Raw genomic sequence first — 13,959 nt, forward strand, 5'->3', positions numbered from 1 at the left:
TTGCTCTTCCTGTCATTATTTTGTTTATAACTTGTTCAGGAGTTCATCATGCTTCAACCATTTGTTGCCCATTACATTCACCTGATCAATTGGTTCAGTAAAATAGTGAGACAATAAGCTTAAGTGATGATATATAATGTATATGTCAAAGGCAATTTTCACTACTAATATTTTTTGATAAGTCACATTCAAATGAAAACTTCTTATTCTCAAACTAGTGGACATCAGATGATGTAAAGGGAGAGCAGACATGAGAAGGAAGTGATAGAAGAGTTACAGACAGAGGAATGCAAAGAGAAAAGAGGAAGAGGAGGAGAAAAGAATTAGGTTGAGGATTTGCATGGTCATGTAAAATAAGAGGAACAATAGGTAATTATTACTAATATCCTGATCAGAATTTATCAAGAAAAAATAATTTACAATTTTATGGTATACAATCTTAACTTCTATAAAACCAAATACTTCAGACAAAGGTCTATCAAGCATATCTACTGAAAACTTAGTCACATAATATATCATAATAATAAGGAGATATAAAATAGTTATGAAAATAATATTAGTATCCATGTAGCATTTCCATTTTAATGGTCATGATATAAGTATTTCATATGCTTTTGATATTTAATACAAAAATTAATTTTACTTAACTAAAGAAACCACTGTTAATGTCACACATAAACATGCACACATACACAGCACAACACAATGCATATATACATATATATTTATATTTGCATCAACACAAATTCAAATTCAACACTGTAATACTGATGATGATGTAATATCAAAATATTAACCCATCCACGACGGGGGAATTCTAGCCTTGAATGTCACAATGCCGGGGCGTTCAAATTATTAGGCCTAAATCAATCAAAAAGCCGCCGCAATATACTGTGCCGCGCCACTGGGGGCTTTGATATGAGCGGGTAGCAGTAAAACCCACCCGTCCAGAGTGGGTTAATTGCATTTTGCATTGCAGAATTACTAATTCTCCTCCACACATTTCTCAACATTTGTTACAATGAACACACATGCACTCACAATCCTACCGTCCTTTGTATATGGTCACACCCAGACACAAATGAACATAGGCAAGTGCACATACTATATTTCATAGTTATTAGCACTACTCTACAAGATTTCAATTGATTTCATAAATCATCTTTTTTTTTAATACTTCAGAACTTTATATTGCTTTGTATAGAATTTAAGTAAGATACATTAATGTGATGATAAAGAGTATTCATTAAAGGAAGTAATGGAAGAAATCTGTTAATAACCATACTTACATTATCATCAATGATCCAAAAGTATTTTATCATATTTGTTAGCTTTTTTTTTGGTTGCACAACCGTGATCCTCCCATTCAGCGATACTGTACAAATAATATAATTGCAGATTTGATGGTTTACCACATGGGATAACAAATCTATGTTATCCACTCATCAAACAGAATCATTATTATTTTTCAGATGGAGTAATACTATTTAACCCTCAAGCATAATGAGAATGAGGCCATTGGTGTCATGGTTTATGTCATCCACATTGTCTGCAACGGAGGCAGACAATGTGGCACTAACCAAAGAAGTTATGAACCAAATACCATGATTTTCAAAACAGTCATCTAAATTGCAGTATATACATTAGATCATACAGTTTGAAGATTTTCCTGTTATAAAGGTTATTATGTAATACTTAAGTGTATTCATTTCTTGTTGGTAGAAGATATTTGAAAACATTATAAATTGTTACCATTCCTATATAATGTTTCAAATAGGCTAGGTATTATTGTTATTTCCTCAAGTAATTAATACATTGGCCATGTATCAAATACCAAATATATCATATATATTACTGGTCTCAGAATTTACCATTTCACTATCTCTTTTGTTGTTATAATAATAATAATAATATTTCCAGGAATAATGTGTGATTGTAGTTTACTTTGTCTATGCATTCTATGTTGGTGTCCCACCCTCCTGTAGGTGTGAATACTTCCTTGCGTTATATTTATGAAGATTTTTTTCTGTTCATTCGTCCCTAGTTATTCTTTTTTATCTTGTTTCACCTGCCTTCATGAAACAGAAGCTGGTTTGGCATTGGTGCTTATCAAGTACCTTTCCTGACCATGCTGATCCAATATGGACCAAAATGGCGACCCTTGTTAATAAGATTTAAGGCAATCACCCATTTACCCCAGAGGCAAGATGTCTTTAATGCCCTGTAATGCCTTTAGAGCTTATCCCAGAGTAGCTCCAACACCACATTCTGTAGCTTCAATGGAATGTGGAACTCACTTGAGCTACCACTCCATGCAACCATATTGAACCCATTACTTCTGGTCAGGATTATTTTAATTTCTACTCTTGAAATCTGACCATTGACAATATAGTATTTTGAAGTCTATATACTAGTACGATTTCATTAATAATGAAAGAATGCAGAGTGCCTCCATTATAACCACAATGTACCAGGCACTTTAAGGGATCCTTGTGATCATTCATCAACAGGATTAATACTCCTGTAATTGATCGATATTTAGACTTACTTGTGAGATTGGAATTAGTTTTAGCTTTTATTTTTAATGGATTGAGCTACCCCTCCATCTACCATAAAACCATAAAACCCAATACAAAGGTGTATAAATAGTAAATTCCAGTCAGGATTACCTAAATTACTGCACTTCTTTAAGTCTGGCAAGTCATGCTTCCCTTCCAAAATTACATGTCTCCAGGTGACCTACAGTCTCAATAGAAAACCACCAACTGGTATTATGGTGCTGTCAGAACTTAAAGAGAAGTATTTATAGACTCTCTCCTACTCAACATATGCTGAGTGGGAGAGAGCTTTTGGAGTTTGGCACTTACCTAAGACTCCATTATCCTTGACATTGATGACCTCTTTTCTCTCTCCTTCCCCAACCAACTACAGGATATAAGATGCAATAAAGACTATTTAGAACCAAAATAGGCCCTACTGTTACGCCCACCTACGAGGTGAATTGCATGTTGTGATATTCAATTCGACCCAAACAACTGCATTATCCTGGTCCATCGAGGCAATAGCCTTCCTGCGGCCATGAAGATATGTATTAGCTTTTCCCCAGCTGATCTTTCATGCACTATTCTTAGATCTCTGGCTAAGATGGGATCCATCACATATTGGAATACCTTAAGATACACCAAAAAGTTTATGCGAACTGAGGTAAGGTTAAAGCCATCGGGTTTTCTCTCTCTTCAGCTATAGACGGTTAGGCCCTTATTGACCAGCAAGGCATAATTTCCCGGGATATGTAAATACCCTGTCCCTCGGATCTCTATGGTACCTTTACTGCAACTTAAACTTGCAGCAATACTGGCGTAGTCATAATGAATGAATATAACAAATTGCCTATACCATTATACACCTTGAAGACTAGTGTGAACTCTCACCCATTCTGTCCTACATTGTTCTGGTATGCTTTTGGAAGTCTTTCCAACATGTATGCACACGATTCAGTCACACTGATCGGCGATGGCAGCTCATTATAGCCCATGCATTCTCTCTAAAAAAAATTCATTCCTGAACTCCATGACTTCAGAATATTTCTTCGAGATCTTAAACGCTTTAAGTCAGCCACACTACGGTCGTCTAGAGTCTAAACAAACAGTGAAGATGTCCAACCCCATCGAACAGATTTTCACAATGCTGACTCCCGCTGACGCCGCTCAGAACCTCTTCGAGATCTCTGCTCCCTCCCCTTTTGTTGGAGATTTGTCCTACTTGACGACGCTAGTTCTCATCAATTCTATCGACGTCTTGAGGCGTTCCAGTCTCGGTAAACGGTCCCAAATCCTGGTACTGCACCACACCCCAATGTAGGTTGACCGTGAAAACGGTCTCCTCTCTTTTGGTAAAGGCAGAAGAAGAAATAGAGCGCCTTCCGCCTAATTAACCATTCACAAGCATCCCTGGAGATGACCATCTCCAGATGTTTCACATTCCTCTCAATATGGCTCATTTATCTGGAAGAAGTATAATACTTAATTCCACGTCCTCCTCGAACAAAACATAATACAATATCAGTGTTGGGGTGTGAATGTGGGTGTGGGTTATATGTACTTATGTGGGTTCTCGTGCAATCGTGCATAATAACCGGGTCTGTACCTTGTACGGCCAATAGTACGTCTACAGTTCATAGGTTCTCTACTCGCATTCTCAGGACTAATATTCCTTCCTGGAATCTCATTCATACGTTCATTCATTATGTTTTAGTTCCCAGCATCACTTGCAGAAGCATTGTGAGAATCTAGTTTTTACTTTATCCGCTTCAATATTACAAAGATTGTCGCAAAAAAAAAAAAAATCATCAGAATTATCCTCAATGATCACGTCTAGCCCATGCCCTCCTCTACTGAACTTATCATCCGTCCTTTGTACCAATTCTGTTCCATCGCATACTGCTCTGAAATAATTCACCATGTATTCCAATTGACGGTATTCTTGGGTGCCTTCTGGGTTGGACATCTCTTCTTGTCTCATCTTTGGATATGGTCTTCTAGCTCCCAAAAACTCTCTAAACCAACCCGGTTTCTAAGTCCTTCAACCCGTAAATATCAGTTTTACCTTCTTGGTTACCCTATATGGTCCTTTCTATTTAGATGATAATTTCACATCACCTTTCTTAATGGCTTTTGCGAAAAATCTTGATCCAGGCCGCTGTAACCTATCCTCAGATTTCTTCATTGGGGATCTACTCAGTTTGTCTATTGCCCGTATTCATAGACTTCTAGTTATATTTGGGTTCTTGTGACCACGAAGTCCTCACTAGGTAGCCTGTTATATATAACTTGTAGTAGGCCTTGTTCACCATTCTGTCGGTATTTTGACATCCCTGCCAAACATTACTTAGTATGATGTATCTCCTATAGCAATGTGATGCGCGAAATGTAAGTTAATTGTACTTCAAACAATACTGGCCGCAATGGCGTTCCTTACTTTCTACCAGATTAAGTAATTGTCAGCATAAAACTTGCTGGTTGGACCTTTCATAGAGCCCATTTGAAGCCGAGTGATGTGCTTCAATTAGATGATGGTCATATTCTCATGTTTTCGCCATAAATCTTAGAAGTTTATTCCTGTATCCCCTTCCTTAATCCATTAGAACTGCCTTTGGAGTTCCATATTGCAGGCCATTGCTTTTGTTGTTTTGTCAGGAAATGCCCATACTACCGCAAATCCGGTACGCAAAATCTGTAATTAATAAGGTGTATTTATTTCTCGCTTCCGGAAGGGAAATAAATTGCCAATGTTGGAAAGGTTCTTCTAGTAGAAGATACCCTCACAAAAGAGTTAAGGGATGAGCTTTACCCTTAAACTTATGACATGTAAAACATTGTTGCCAGTACCTGCTAATGTCTATATCCATTCCACGCCAAGTGAACAATTCTTTTGCCCGGAACTTTGTTATCTCTTCTGCGCCATGGCCTCGCAATAATGTTAAGTGCATTACTGCTACAGCTTTTAAGAACTAAGCTCCTAGGCACATATTGTACTTCCTTGACCCCCTCATCGCATTTCGTGGTCGAACCTGTTTGTATAGTAACTCATGATCCATGAAGAAGGCCTTTACCTTTAACAAATTCGAGTCCGTTTTCTTGATTGATTTCAGTCTTCTTTTGATATTTTATTACTGGCCTCGACAGAAGTTCTTGGTTTTGATAATTTCCTTTAATGACCAAGACAGACCGTCTTCCCCCGTGTCCTCGTCAGGTATCTCTTTTTGATACATCGACTGCCAAAACACAAATAATTTGGTCATTCTAGGCTTCATCGATGATCAGTTATGAGATTCGTTCCACTTCTGCATCTACTCCCACGGGAACTTCAATCCTGGATAGAGCATCTGCTGCCGCATTTAACTTCCCTGGACGATATAAAATCTTTGCCCCGAAAAATTGAGAAGATAGAGCCCACCTAGTAACTCTTGCATCACCACCCTTTGTCGTTTGGATCAGCCAGTGGAGTGATCTGTTATCTGACAGAACCACTACCTCTGATCCCCATACAAAGGTTCTAATTTTTAAAAGTTCTCTATTATGGCTGCAGTCTCCTTTTCCATTGTAGTATACCAACTTTCGGTTTCCCGAAGCTGACGACTATAATAGGATACAGGACAAAAATGTCCCTCGTACCTTTGAGCCAATGCTGCACCAATGGCTCTTTGACTGGCGTTTGTAGATAGATACCGGTGCTTTCAAGATTGGTCCCGTTATAAAACTCTCGTGCAGGCCCTTAAAGGCTTCTTCTTGAACACCCCCCCCCCAGACGAATAGTTTTTTCTCTGAAGATAATATTGTCAAAGGGTTGGCTTTCGCGTATCTATCGACAAACCTTCGATAATAGCCACTTAACCTTAAGAACATTCGTACTTCCTTGCGGCCCTTGGGTCTCGAGAATTCACGTACTACCGTTGACATGATTAGTATAGGCTTCACATTCCTATGTCCTAGTGGTTTTTGAATAGACAGGACTTTTCAGGGCTGGTTTTCAGCCCTGCTTGTGTCAGCCTATTCAATGCCTCCTCCAATGTAGCTAAGCGAGTTTCAATACCCTCGTTATATATTGCAATATCGCCCAAGAATAACTGCAATCCGTTTCAATCTGACCATTGATCACTTCATAAACCTTTGGAAAGTCTGCGGTGCATTTGAAAAAAGGTAGCTGTCAGTTTTTATTTTCATGTCCCAGGAATCCGGGTTTTTTCTGTTAATTCGTGCTGCCTTAGCACAATCTTCTTGAAATTGCGAATCTAAGCTAGACACAGCCTTCGTAGCTCGCTCGCAAATTCCCACTTAAAACGGTAGACATAGTCAGGCCAACCCTTCGTAACTCTCTTGTACGTTTTATTGTGTGTTTTTTTTTTTCAAAGACAATGAACACTAGCACTGTATACTAGGATGTTTTAATAATAGCCGATTTTCGAGAAAAAAAAAATACTTGAATTTGCAAGTAAAGAAATAGGCGCCTATGATTTTTATGATTCTAGAAATGTATTTCTGTATATCATATGCCAAATATGTCACACAAATCACTGGTCACAGAATTTACCATTCCACTATCTCAGGACGGGGTTCTTGTGTATAAATAATGACATCTGGTCAGGATTACCTTAACCGTCGACCAAACCTGTGTTATTGATGTGTCGCTATTAACTGTCGAGACAAAAGCTTCGCCAGGAGTCTCCAATTGTTCTATAATCTCTAGCTCTCGCTTTTTTGTAGTTGAAAAAGTTCTCATGTATGTGATGTTATTTTTGAAAAGCCTGTAGGTTCTAATTTGCCTTACGAATGGTTGCCATCCCTGTGTTTAAAATATAAGAATGGTCACTTGCTAATTGTCATCCAACAATTATTATGATCTGACTGCCAGCTGCGGTAGCAGTTTCTGGCTACCTGGAGTAACAACATAATCATTACTCTGCACCTATACAGGTCCATACTGATAAAGCCTGTTGATGTTTTATAGTGATGATTAATTTTACTTTGGAATATCTCGCATGCAAAGTCCATGGTTTACTATTAAACTAAAAACTCCATCATTGCTAGAACTGAGGTATTTTGGCACTCCTAGATTTACTTTTGTTCTGTAGCTGCATGATTTAACGTCTGCTTGTGTGTAACAAAGCCATGATGTATGAAAAAGAACAAAAATGCAGTATTCATTTTGTTATTTACTATGAGGTGGAGTTGAAGAATATGCTTTTTTTCTGTAAATTTATTTAGAATTATTGATAAAACACAATTTTGCATTACATTCAATGTTAAAATAATATGGAATAGACACCATATATTAGTCTGTGGTCGATATTGGGAGAAGTGATTGGTTTTAAATGAATTTAAATAAAGTGATTCAGCTTTGCTAGGCCTAGACAAACCTTACATGAATCGAAGCTATATAATAGGTTAAGAGCGGGCTTTGTCTTTTTGAATTGGTTTATTGACTTCTTTTCAGTAAGGACAATTTACTTTCAAAGCTAGCCCCGACACCCTAGCCAGGTTTAACTCTGCATTGGTGCTTCTTCTCTGAATTTAGCAACATCATCCAGAAAATGAAGTTTACACTCTTTGAAATGTCATATAAAGAATCCAGCCACAGATTGATCCTTCGTTTAACAGAATTATTATTCGAGTGTAGAGGTAAAACTAGTGATGTCATTTTTCTTGGGCATATAGACAAATGTTTGGACCAAACACTTTCAGTAGGTGTTCACTGCTTTTGACATTTTTTTTTATTCTCAAGCACTCTCTTGCACATATGACTTTTGGGAAGAGTGGAACGCTGATCGATGACATCATATATGTCATCGGAATGTTTCCCACACAGCACAGAACACCCTTTCACGTCATGAAGTTTCGCCGTATTGTACATAGTTCCGATTGTATATACATATTGTAGTTGCAGTTGTACATAAGAAAAAATTTTGAGTTTACAGAAAAAATTCTTTGTCTTCCTTTAGAATAGCATGGTTGAAAATCGCTCTGGTAGGTTCAGCGCGACCTCGCCCCTGGGAAATTTCCCGAAACGACGGGAAGTTGTGAGCGCTTGTTATCCTGAGAGCAGCAGCGGAATTAGGCAAATTTCCGCCCCGTTGTGGATGGAATTAGAGAAATATCCGCCTCACTTTGGATGAAATTAGGCAATTATCCGCCCCGTCGTGAATGGGTTCAAATTATCAATAAAGAAGAAATAAACATTTAACAAAATCATTTCGTGATCGAACCTGTTTGTATAGTAACTCATGATCCATGAAGAAGTCCTTTACCTTTAACAATTTCGAGTCTGTTTTCCTGGTTGATTTCAGTCTTCTTTGGATACTTTATTACTGGCCTAGACAGAAGATCTTGTTTTTGATAATTTCCTTTAACGACCAAGGCAGACCGGCTTCCCCCGTGTCCTCGTCAGGTATCTCTTTTTGATACATCGACTGCCAAAACACAAATAATTTGGTAATTCTAGGCTTCATCGATGATCAGTTATGAGATTCGTTCCACTTCTGCATCTACTCCCACGGGAACTTCAATCCTGAATAGAGCATCTGCTGCTGCATTTAACTTCCCTGGACGATATAAAATCTTTGCCCCGAAAAAATGAGAAGATAGAGCCCACCTAGTAACTCTTGCATCACCACCCTTTGCCGTTTGGATCAGCCAGTGGAGTGATCTGTTAACTGACAGAACCACTACCTCTGATCCCCATACAAAGGTTCTATTTTTTTTAAAGTTCTCTATTATGGCTGCAGCCTCCTTCTCCATTGTAGTATACCAAATTTCGGTTTCCCGAAGCTGACGACTATAATAGGATATAGGACAAAAATGTCCCTCGTACCTTTGAGCCAATGCTGCACCAATGGCTCTTTGACTGGCGTTTGTAGATAGATACCGGTGCTTTCAAGACAGGTCCCGTTATAAAACTCTCGTGCAGACCCTTAAAGGCTTCTTCTTGATCCCCCCCCCCCCCCCGACGAATTGTTGTTTCTCTGAAGATAATATTGTCAAAGGGTTGGCTTTCGCGTATCTATCGACAAACCTTCGATAATAGCCACTTAACCTTAAGAACATTCGTACTTCCTTGCGGCCCTTGGGTCTCGAGAATTCACGTACTACCGTTGACATGATTATCATAGGCTTCACATTCCTATGTCCTAGTGGTTTTTGAATAGACAGGACTTTTCAGGGCTGGTTTTCAGCCCTGCTTGTGTCAGCCTATTCAATGCCTCCTCCAATGTAGCTAAGCGAGTTTCAATATCCTCGTTATATATTGCAATATCGCCCAAGAATAACTGCAATCCGTTTCAATCTGACCATTGATCACTTCATAAACCTTTGGAAAGTCTGCGGTGCATTTGAAAAAAAGGTAACTGTCAGTTTTTATTTTCATGTCCTAGGAATCCGGGTTTTTTCTGTTAATTCGTGCTGCCATAGCACAATCTTCTTGAAATTGCGAATCTAAGCTAGACACAGCCTTCGTAGCTCGCTCGCAAATTCCCACTTAAAACGGTAGACGGAGTCAGGCCAACCCTTCGTAACTCTCTTGTACGTTTTATTGTGTGTTTTTTTCATAGACAATGAACACTAGCACTGTATACTAGGATGTTTTAATAATAGCCGATTTTCGAGAAAAAAATTACTTGAATTTGCAAGTAAAGAAATAGGCGCCTATGATTTTTATGATTCTAGAAATGTATTTCTGTATATCATATGCCAAATATGTCACACAAATCACTGGTCACAGAATTTACCATTCCACTATCTCAGGACGAGGTTCTTGTGTATAAATAATGACATCTGGTCAGGATTACCTTAACCGTCGACCAAACCTGTGTTATTGATGTGTTGTCATTAACTGTCGAGACAAAAGCTTCGCCAGGAGTCTCCAAATGTTCTATAATCTCTAGCTCTCGCTTTTTTGTAGTTGAAAAAGTTCTCATGTGTGTGATGTTATTTTTGAAAAGCCTGTAGATTCTAATTTGCCTTACGAATGGTTGTCATCCCTGTGTTTAAAATATAAGAATGTTCACTTGCTAATTAAGTGTCATCCAACAATTATTATGATCTGACTGCCAGCTGCGGTAGCAGTTTCTGGTAGCCTGGAGTAACAACATAATCATTAATCTGCACCTATACAGGTCCATACTGATAAAGCCTGTTGATGTTTTATAGTGATGATTAATTTTACTTTGGACTATCTCGCATGCAAAGTCCATGGTTTACTATTAAACTAGAAACTCCATCATTGCTAGAACAAACTGAGGTATTTTGGCACTCCTAGTTTTACTTTTGTTCTGTAGCTGTATGATTTAACGTCTGTTTATGTGTAACAAAGCCATGATATATGAAAAAGAAAAAAATGCAGTATTCATTTTGTTATTTACTATGAGGTGGAGTGGAAGAATATGTTTTTTTTTCTGTATATTTATCTACAATTATTGATAAACCATAATTTTGCATTGCATTCAATGTTAAAATAATATGGAATAGACACCATATATAAGTCTGTGGTCGATATTGGGAGAAGTGATTGGTTTTAAATGAATTTAAATAAAGTGATTCAGCTTTGCTAGGCCTAGACAAACCTTACATGAATCGAAGGTATATAATAGGTTAAGAACGGGCTTTGTCTTTTTGAGTTGCTTTATTGATTTCTTTTCAGTAAGGACAATTTACTTTCAAAGCTAGCCCCGACACCCTAGCCAGGTTTAACTCTGCATTGGTGCTTCCTCTCTGAATTTAGCAACATCCTCCAGAAAATGAAGTTTACACTCTTTGAAATGTCATATAAAGAATCCAGCCACAGATTGATCCTTCGTTTAACAGAATTATTATTCGAGTGTAGAGGTAAAACTAATGATGTCATTTTTCTTGGGCATATAGACAAATGTTTGGACCAAACACTTTCAGTAGGTGTTCACTGCTTTTGACTTATTTTTTTATTCTCAAGCACTCTCTTGCATATATGACTTTTGGGAAGAGTGGAACGCTGATCGATGACATCATATATGTCATCGGAATGTTTCCCACACGGCACAGAACACCCTTTCACGTCATGAAGTTTCGCCGTATTGTACATAGTTCCGATTGTATATACATATTGTAGTTGCAGTTGTACATAAGAAAAAATTTTGAGTTTACAGAAAAAAATCTTTGTCTTCCTTTAGAATAGAATAGCTGAAAATCGCGCGACCGTCGCGGCCCCGCTTCCCCTGGGAAATTTCCCGAAACGACGGGAAGTTGTGAGCGCTTGTTATCCTGAGAGCAGCAGCGGAATTAGGCAAATTTCCGCCCCGTTGTGGATGGAATTAGAGAAATATCCGCCTCACCTTGGATGAAATTAGGCAATTATCCGCCCCGTCGTGAATGGGTTCAAATTATCAATAAAGGAGAAATAAACATTTAGCAAAATCAAAATCATACATGAGGGAAACCTTTACTCACCTAGATACATTGTTAATGCAATCGCAAGGCAGTTCTTTAACACAAGCAACTCGTAAGTAGGGCATCTATTTCAAGTTGAAAACAAAACGAAGGTAATCAGAAAAACACGAATATTCGTCTCTATCTCTGTGTTTCCCCTTCGTTGTTTTGTTTTCAACTTGTTCAGCTTCAATCCGTCATATCTATTTCAAGGCTCGAACATATACGTGCAAAAGTAAAAGTAATAACATCATAGGTAATTTTGATGAGTTGAATAATAATCGTTTGAATCCCTTGGCTAGGCATCTATGTATTTGTAAACTCACAAGGGAATTTTAAGAATATATGCTAAAGAATAATATATTTAATATTTAGTGTTTTCATAACGGCAAACAAACGATTAAATGTTGCAGTCGAATTCATTTACATTATCTATCGAAGTAAAAGAGGACCTCGGTAATGAATGAAGTAGTTTTTTCTTTGTCTCCCATGTTTATGTACATAAACACACATATACATTCATACACATAGATATAACATGCATACATAACATAAACACACACACACACACACACACACACACACACACACACACACACACACACACACACACACACACACACACACACACACACACACACACACACACACACACACACACACACACACACACACACACACACACACACACACACACACACACACTGCAGTTAACGACTAAACTTAAATCTTAAAATGTTAGGCATTAGGATTCCATAGTTAATCTGGTAACAAGGTATGGGCTGAGCTTTTAACCCGCAATTACAAGAAATTGTGGACAGGGACAAGGACGGTAGCCATAACGCCTTCAGTCTGTTATAAAGATGGAGTATGAGCAAAATGTGATGAAGCTTGCTTTGGAAGGATTTCCGGTAATGATTGTGTTCAGAGTTGCACATAAGAAAGCATTTTACTTGATATACCACAGGAAATTTATATTTACAGTGCGTATGAAAAAGGAGTATAAAAAATGACGTTATATTCGAATTTACTAGTAATTTCTTAACATCTAATTAAAGTAATATTTTTGAAAAACCGCCATCTGAACGAGCGATATTTCTCGTGCTGTTTGGTGGTTGGATCTGATTTGCTTATTTTCAATTTTTATTTTATGCATACACACATAACATAAACATGTGTTGAAACACATGTTTGACATCTCTCGTTTGTTTCGAGTCAATGGCTATATTGGTGGCCAATAACATGTGTCGGAACAATATTACGCGTTATCACTTGTTTCAGACATGTTTCGCAATTTTTTTTCAGGAATGCAAATATTTTATTAAAAACGCCGACAGTCGCTAGCTCTCTACATAATCAGAGATTTGAACGGTCCTTGGGTTTCAGATTCTTAAAACTGCTATTGGGACCATAAAGAACTTAATTTGAATAAGTACTTGGAGATTGCATTTGATTTATACCTATCTTCAAAGAGCCGTTTATCATCAGCAAAAATATTTGAATATGCAGTTGCTCTCCCATTAGAAAAAAATGTTGGCGTGGTAAGCATATTATCAACAAACCTTACAATAAACAAGAAGACTGGGTTGTTCTTCCTCAAATTATTCAACTGATTACAGTCATAGCATAGGTCGCTGCTACAAAGTGAATATGGGTATTGGCCTCAAATGGCTGTGGCTAATATAATCACTTCCTGATTTATTAGCCTATGTATATAATCATTTAGTTAAAGTTAAGTCTTCTATCGACACGCTTACAAAATGCACGGGCAGGCACAGTGTATGAAACGGGTTATTTGCATGACGTCACAAACGAGGGAAATCGCGATTGTCAAGTCGAAAACGCTGTTGCCAAATGTAAGCAAATGTCCAAGTTTATGTGTATTAGTTTACATTTCTTGTCAGTTTGTTATAGAGAATGTAATAAATATAAATAATTTATGATTTTGATATGTTTGGTATGTCTATTAGATCACTTGCTCTTGATTTGTATTGGGGATCAGCTGAGA

The 13,959-nt window shown here is 37.7% G+C and overlaps 1 pseudogene; it reads right to left on the minus strand.

Annotated features, from left to right (window-relative positions):
* Nucleotides 1-2,603: 2,603 nt before the first annotated feature.
* On the minus strand, nucleotides 2,604-3,535 carry LOC147471306 (uncharacterized; annotated as a pseudogene).
* Nucleotides 3,536-13,959: the final 10,424 nt, after the last annotated feature.

This window comes from Penaeus japonicus, unplaced genomic scaffold, assembly GCF_977035675.1.
Source record: "Penaeus japonicus unplaced genomic scaffold, GWHDUDI00000001_assembly GWHDUDI00000009, whole genome shotgun sequence".
In the NCBI taxonomy this organism is placed as follows: Eukaryota; Metazoa; Arthropoda; class Malacostraca; order Decapoda; family Penaeidae; genus Penaeus; species Penaeus japonicus.